The sequence below is a fragment of the Populus nigra genome, chromosome 12, assembly GCF_951802175.1.
Source record: "Populus nigra chromosome 12, ddPopNigr1.1, whole genome shotgun sequence".
Lineage (NCBI taxonomy): Eukaryota > Viridiplantae > Streptophyta > Magnoliopsida > Malpighiales > Salicaceae > Populus > Populus nigra.
The window spans coordinates 6,526,335-6,533,134 of record NC_084863.1 but is presented as its reverse complement, the minus strand read 5'-3'; positions in this window follow the sequence as shown (position 1 = coordinate 6,533,134).

Sequence of the window (6,800 nt, the reverse complement as noted above, 5' to 3'; positions counted from 1 at the left end):
AAATATAACTATATATGTCATATTATATTATAGAGAAATAACCTTGTGAAATATTTTTTAAGAAAAACCTATTAACATATTTTTTTAATTTTAAAAGCTTAAAATAAGTTTTTTTTTTATATGAAGAAAGCCAAATTAGTTTATGGTAAGAGTTAGATATTTGGGTTTGTTTTTGGTATGAAGAATTTTTTAAAAGATAAATAGATACAAAAATATTTTGATGGGTTTTTTGGATAAAGATTTTTCTTTTTTACTGGTAAAGGCAATTATCCCTTTAATATCCCTTTAATATATATCAAATAAGCATCAAGAAATAAATATAAATATCTAACATCAAACATAGTCATGCATAAATATTAAGTTTTGATGTCATATACATACATATTAGTTCAAATTAACAAACATAAACATGCTAGATCGAATTAAACAAGTAAACATACTTGTCAAATAGCAAACATAGTCTGAACCTAAATTTTGAACATAGTCAAACCATCTTAAGCAGGCATGTAGTAGTGTTAGTTCATAAAATTCTGAACCTAAATTTTCCTCAAATTAGCATTTTTTGCCATAAATGCTTTTGCCAACATTTCATTTTGGACCAAGTAATCAAATGTATCCCCAAGAGTGATCTTATCAAATCCTTCAATTTTCATCACTTCTGTATACAGCGCATTAACATCAAGTTGATTTTTGCTGAGGCTTTGAATTGTAAATGCTACATCTCCAATCTGTTTAGACAACTTTTCAACACCATCATCTTCATACATGCGATTTCTCTTCCTATGTTGCCTCTTTTGTGTACTAGAGGAAGATGTCTCTTTTCCTTTAGAAGTTTCTTCATATTCCCCTTCATTTTCAATTGAAATTGATTGCTCTTCAGTGTTCTCTTCCAAGTTGACATCAGCATATGATTCGACATAATTTCTGGTTGCCATGTCTTTTCCAACAACAATTATCATTGCCTCATACATATCAAGTTTTTTAGTTGAGATACTTATCATGATTGGGATGTATCTGTTCATAAAGTTTAGAATATGTAATTTTTTAGTTCATTGTATAACATTTTAGAAACAAAAGTAAATATAAAAATTACGAAGAGTATAAATATTTATCATACCTTTACTTCTTCATCATATACATCTTTCAAAACTATAATCATCTTTAAACAATCATCCCAGCCAAAGCCACTTTTATTTTTAAGTTTGGTTATTATTCCCCCATTCTTTTTTCACAGTCTTGATATGATTGTCCACATGCTTAGGCTCACATTGCACGTTGAACTTTTGATTAATTTTTGTAGTCACGTTAACAAAATATTCTGCTTTGAAGGTGGAAGAAGGTTTGCTCCGTTTAAGTGCCTCCTTAGCTAATATCTCAAGTAACATGTGAGACTTAGGCTTAGACCATGTGAAGTGCTTGACCTTGCATTTTTCATTCTGCATGGAACTCATTTCTACAAAAAAGAAATTACAAATTTATACAAAATAAAATCATACAATATTTAGATTTAATAAATTTCATATAAAAACTACAATTAATATTTAAAAGAGAATACATAAAATACATAAGAAATTATAATAAAGTCAACATCAACTCCAAATACATAACAAAGATAATACAAACTCAAGCAAGACATAATAAAAACAAACACATATAATTAATACTCAATTACTAGTTTCTTTGAGTGTTATAATCATTCCACATGGTTGATGCAATCATTTCTCTTTTTGTTATCCACTCCTTATTATCTTCCCTTTCCTCCTGTTGACTTAAGTTGATTGTTTGTCTAATTGGTTCACTTTTCGAACATATTTTTTTCCATAAGAAAGTCATAAGGATCAACCCTCATTATGTGATTATGAATAATACAACATGCAAGCACAACATCTACTTATGTTTCATAAGACCAAAAAGATTTTCTATCAATTGATCTAAAACGACTCTTCAAAATACCAAACCCTCGCTCAATAGTGGTTCTCAATGAAGAGTGTCGAAGATTAAATAGCTCCTTTTTATTTTCTGTGAACGTTTTGTAAACTCATTCAAGTGATATCGAACTCCATGAAAAGGAGAAATGATTCCTTTTCGAATACCGTAACCAACATCACCAAGATAATATTTCCCTACAAATTAAAAAAAACTATTACTATCTTTATCTAATAAGACATTTTATATGTTTATTGCATATAATACATACTTTATTATATACCTTTTAGAATTTTTAGACCACTAGGTCTTGATAATGCATCACCTAAAACCCGTGAATCATGTGCACTTCCTTCTCATCCAGCTAAAACATATATATACTTCAAATCAAAAGTTATAGCTGTTAAAACATTTTGTGTTGTTTCTTCTTTTCGACCTTGAAACTTTCCTTAAATCTCAACAAGAACATTTGCATGAACATAGGTACCATCAATTGCTCCCACACAATCCTATATAAACATGAAAAAATAATTTATAAACTTTTCTTCTAGATGTAATTAATTAATGTATAAAAATATTGGTATTGTTCTCATACCTTAAAATAAGGATAGAATCTTTGATTATTCATTATCTCAGCTGGAACTGTATCTTCTGGATCTTTAATAAGGTGTTTGTATAACTTAAGAACTGCTTTTAAAACAATTCTAAAGTAATGATGGATAGTTTCAACAGACCTATACTATATACCACTAATAAAACAAAATCTTTGGTTTTGGCCTACAATTTGTAAGAACACAATTACTTGCTCCCTAATAGACACATTTTGAGTTGATCGTAATAGGTCACGACTTGTAAGGACATCACACAATCTATATAAGACAACAAGTTTCATACAAACTTGTTCAACGCAATGTCTATCACCTTGATTCAAAATACTGTCAATATAGAATTCTCGTTGAGCAATTGCATTTATACGTGGTTCTCTTGGTATATAAATTCTATTTCTTTCTTGTTCAATAATAGCTACCCCTGTAGCTATCACTGTCGCATGTGAGCGGCGTCGCGGCGATTGTCCACCCTCAATGGGTATGGATATATATCTGGTAAATATGGGGAGACAAGGAATTCTTTGTCTCTTAGCAATGAAAAATGGTGTGGGAGTCGCCACCTAGTATTTTGATCACTAGGAACCCTAACTGGTCTCAAAGATCGGGCACGGGGACTGGTTGCGTAAAGGGAAAGTATTAGCACCCCAACTACGCCCTACCTAAGGTAAGCTGCATTGTTTTTTTGTCTGAAAAAATTCAAAGTCTCGTTGTGTTTCCTAGTTGTTGGTCCGTCTATGGTTCAAGAAAAGTCCTCCTCAATAAGGAGGTCCTTATCTTATTTTTAATATCAGGAATACGTTTTATGTATAAATTCGCAATCCCAAATACTAATAGAAGATAAAAAGATTTTTTTATAATTTTTTAAATATTGGCCTAGTTCTCATGGCTTGAATAAACTAGTTATTAAAGCCAAAATGCATGCTAATACATATATTGTTTTTGAAATTTTCTTTTGTTGTGTGAAAATATGATGTTATATATATATATATATATATATATATATATATATATATATATATATATATATATATATATATTGGAGAGACTAGGCCGTATGCATGAAAACAAAACATTTTTTCTTTATATTTTGAAGACTTGACTAAAATCAGGTATTTTAATACCGGATTTGTATCTTTACAGTATAAAAATACAAACTGATATTGATCAAAATACAGTAATAAAATTACATAAAATCACATATGTTTGAAATAATTTTTGCAGAATTTTCTTAATAATTTTTTTTTCATATATATATATAATACACAATATAATATATATAATATATAATATTAAATCAGGCTGGGCCGGGCCGGCCCACCCAACTGGGTCGGACTCAGCCCAAAAGTGTTGGGCCGATTTCAGCCCAAAATGGATTGGGCCAATCTTGGCCCAACAAAAACCTAATATCCCCTTCTGGGCCAAGCCCGACCCAGAAGACAGGGCTGGTCCAAGATCCGCCTGGCCCAGCAACCAAAACAGGCGGGGGGAATTATTCCCCCCCTGCATGCAGAACGCTATTCGTTATGCATGCAGAGAAGGAAAAAATAAACACAAGAATGAGGGGGAAGAAGAGTTACCTGGCGCGGGGGAGGCGGTGGCTTGCTGCGTTTCTGGCTGTGTTGTGGCGGAGGCCGGTGGCGGTGTCTTGGCTCACGGACAACGGCTCCAAGCAGAGGCGCTACTGTCTCAAGCGGAGGAGAGAGGGATTCTTCCTCTTTCCTTCTCCTCCGTTTCCTCTCCTCTTCTTCTGCTATTGTGTTTCCTCTTCCTTTTATTCTGTTTTTTCTTATTTCATCCCCTGCTTCAAGCTTTTCCTTCCTCTCCGTTTGGGTTTCCTAATGGTTTTCTTTGTTTCGGTTCACTCTCTCTCAACCTGGTTCCCTTCTTTTTTTGTTTCTTCCCCCTCTTTGGTTTGTTCTCTCCTCTCTTTGATTTGTTCTCCTTTCTCTTTAGCTTTTCCTCTCTCTCTTTAGCTCTCTTTTTTTCTTCTTCCCTTTCTCTCTCTTCTCTACGTTCTCTCTCTTTCGGGTCCTTTCCTTCTCCCCCTCCTCTCTGTTTTTTCCGTTTTTTTTTCAGTGTTCTTGGGTTCTATTTATAGAGCCAAGGGGCGGGGCTTTTTATGGTTGCACATGGGGAGTAGGGGCTGCGACGGTTGGTCGGCCATTGGGGTGCGGCTGTCAAGTGACGGCTTCCCCGTTTTTCTAGTAGGCGCGCGGCGGGTGGTCGGCCAGTGTCTTCGGTCGGTGGTCCAACGGCGTGGGCCTCGGGTTGGCCGGTGGTCTCGAGGCGAGAGAGGGCCCGACAAAATTTAAACCAAAAGCTTCCTTTTCCTTCTTCCCCGCTGCATGTTCGGGGGGAAGAAGAAAGAGGAACAGTGTCGTTCAAAATGACACCGTTCTGCTCTTTCTTTTTTTTAAAAAAAAATGTATGAAACGGCATCGTTTTGGAGAAAACGCGTCGTTTCATTTAAATGTGGCGCCAGAACGCGCCAATTTTCAAATCAGCCCTCAATCATCTTTTGTTCATTTCAATTGTATCCCTGCCACATTTAGGTCTCCGCCCCTCTTGTTGGCCGCGTTTTTCACCTTAGTCCTTGGCCTTTGATTTATACAATTGAGCCCTTAATTGATCAGTAAACTTTCAATTTCTTCAATTAGGCCCCTGAATCAATTAATTCCAGCCCCCCAACTTACGCGCCTCTTCCAATTTGGTCCCTGGTTTCGGATTTTCTCAATTAAGTCCCTAATTGGCCATTAAACTTCAATATTTATGCAATTAAGCCCCTGATTTAACCAAATCAACTCTCAAAAATTATAATTCGACCCCACAACTTTAATTTCTTCCAATTAAAGCCCAAATTGACTTAAAAATCAATTTTTCTGGCAATCAAATCCCCTATAAATTCATTTCAAAATCCAATTAAGTCCATAAACATCCAAATTTGGGCTTTTCTCCTCAAATTTTAAATTTTCCTTCTCAACAGGGCTCTCCTCCTTCAAGAATATACTGTAAAAAATCCAATCTTTGTATTTTTAACCTCATTGACCAATTTTCCGACCATTTTCTGAGCGATTCTACCTCCTGTTATTTTTCTAACCTCCTTTGGCTATATATATATATATTGTGGGGACCCAAAAATGGATTACAACAATCACAGTTACAACTACTCCCATACATGTTGCATGAATTATCTTACTATCCATAACATGAAACTGAAGTTTTCTAATAACAAAACCTAAAAATTTGGGGAAATAAATATTAAAAAAAGCATATAAAATACTTCTACAATCAATAAAATAAATTATGCTAAAAAAGCTGACAATGTATAATAGTTATGGCAATGATATATGATTCCCTAAACAAACAAGGTCTTAAAATATATTATCTAAGACCATAAAATTCAATTTCTCGATGATAAAACCGTTTTGAAAATTATACAATTCATAAGTTCACAATGATCAATAGACATTGCACAATGAAATCCATATAATTACCGGCATAGTCCCACAAATTTATCCATATGTAACAAATATAATCAAACACTAATCATAAATTAATCAAAGCAAAATAAAACACAAATTTATGTTTTTTAGGTTCTGTTATAATTCCCCTTATTAAACTTCCTCTCGGTTCCCCCTCTCCCATTCCCCTCTTCCCATTCCCCTGTTCCCATTCCCTCTCGGTTTCTCTCATTCCTCCATTCCCTTGTTCCCTCTCGGTTTCTCTCATTCCCCTTCCCCTGTCCTCTCTCCCTCTCAGTTTCTTGGTTTCTCTTATGCCCCTGTTCCCTCTCGATTTCTCTCGCCAAGAATTCCTTAACTTCCTCTCTCTATGTGTAAAGAAGCAGGAAAAGGATCAAAGATTCAAGGGGTAAGAGGGCTAGACCTCAAAGACCTGCTCCTCCTTTGCAATTCTCCTCCCTCTCTCCCCCGACTAATTGTTCTGATAACGCTGGGACTTGAAAAAAACAAAGAGCAAGGGTTGATTTTCAACACATTCACTGATTCCCCCCCCCCCTTTACTTTGCCTCTCTCTATTTGTGCTTCCACCCGGGATATGATGGCTGGATTCGGGGACAGGGTAATAAGGAGAGGCTGCTTTCTGCTGGGGAAGTTTGAGGATTTTGCTTTGATTAATTCATAGTAATCTTGCCTCCCCTTTTTGCCTCTCTCTGTGCACTTGATTTGGTTTGTTTTGTTAGAAATGTGAGTTGCCGAATGTGAGTGATGAAGAAGAAAACTGTCATGGAAAAAATATGTTTTTTAT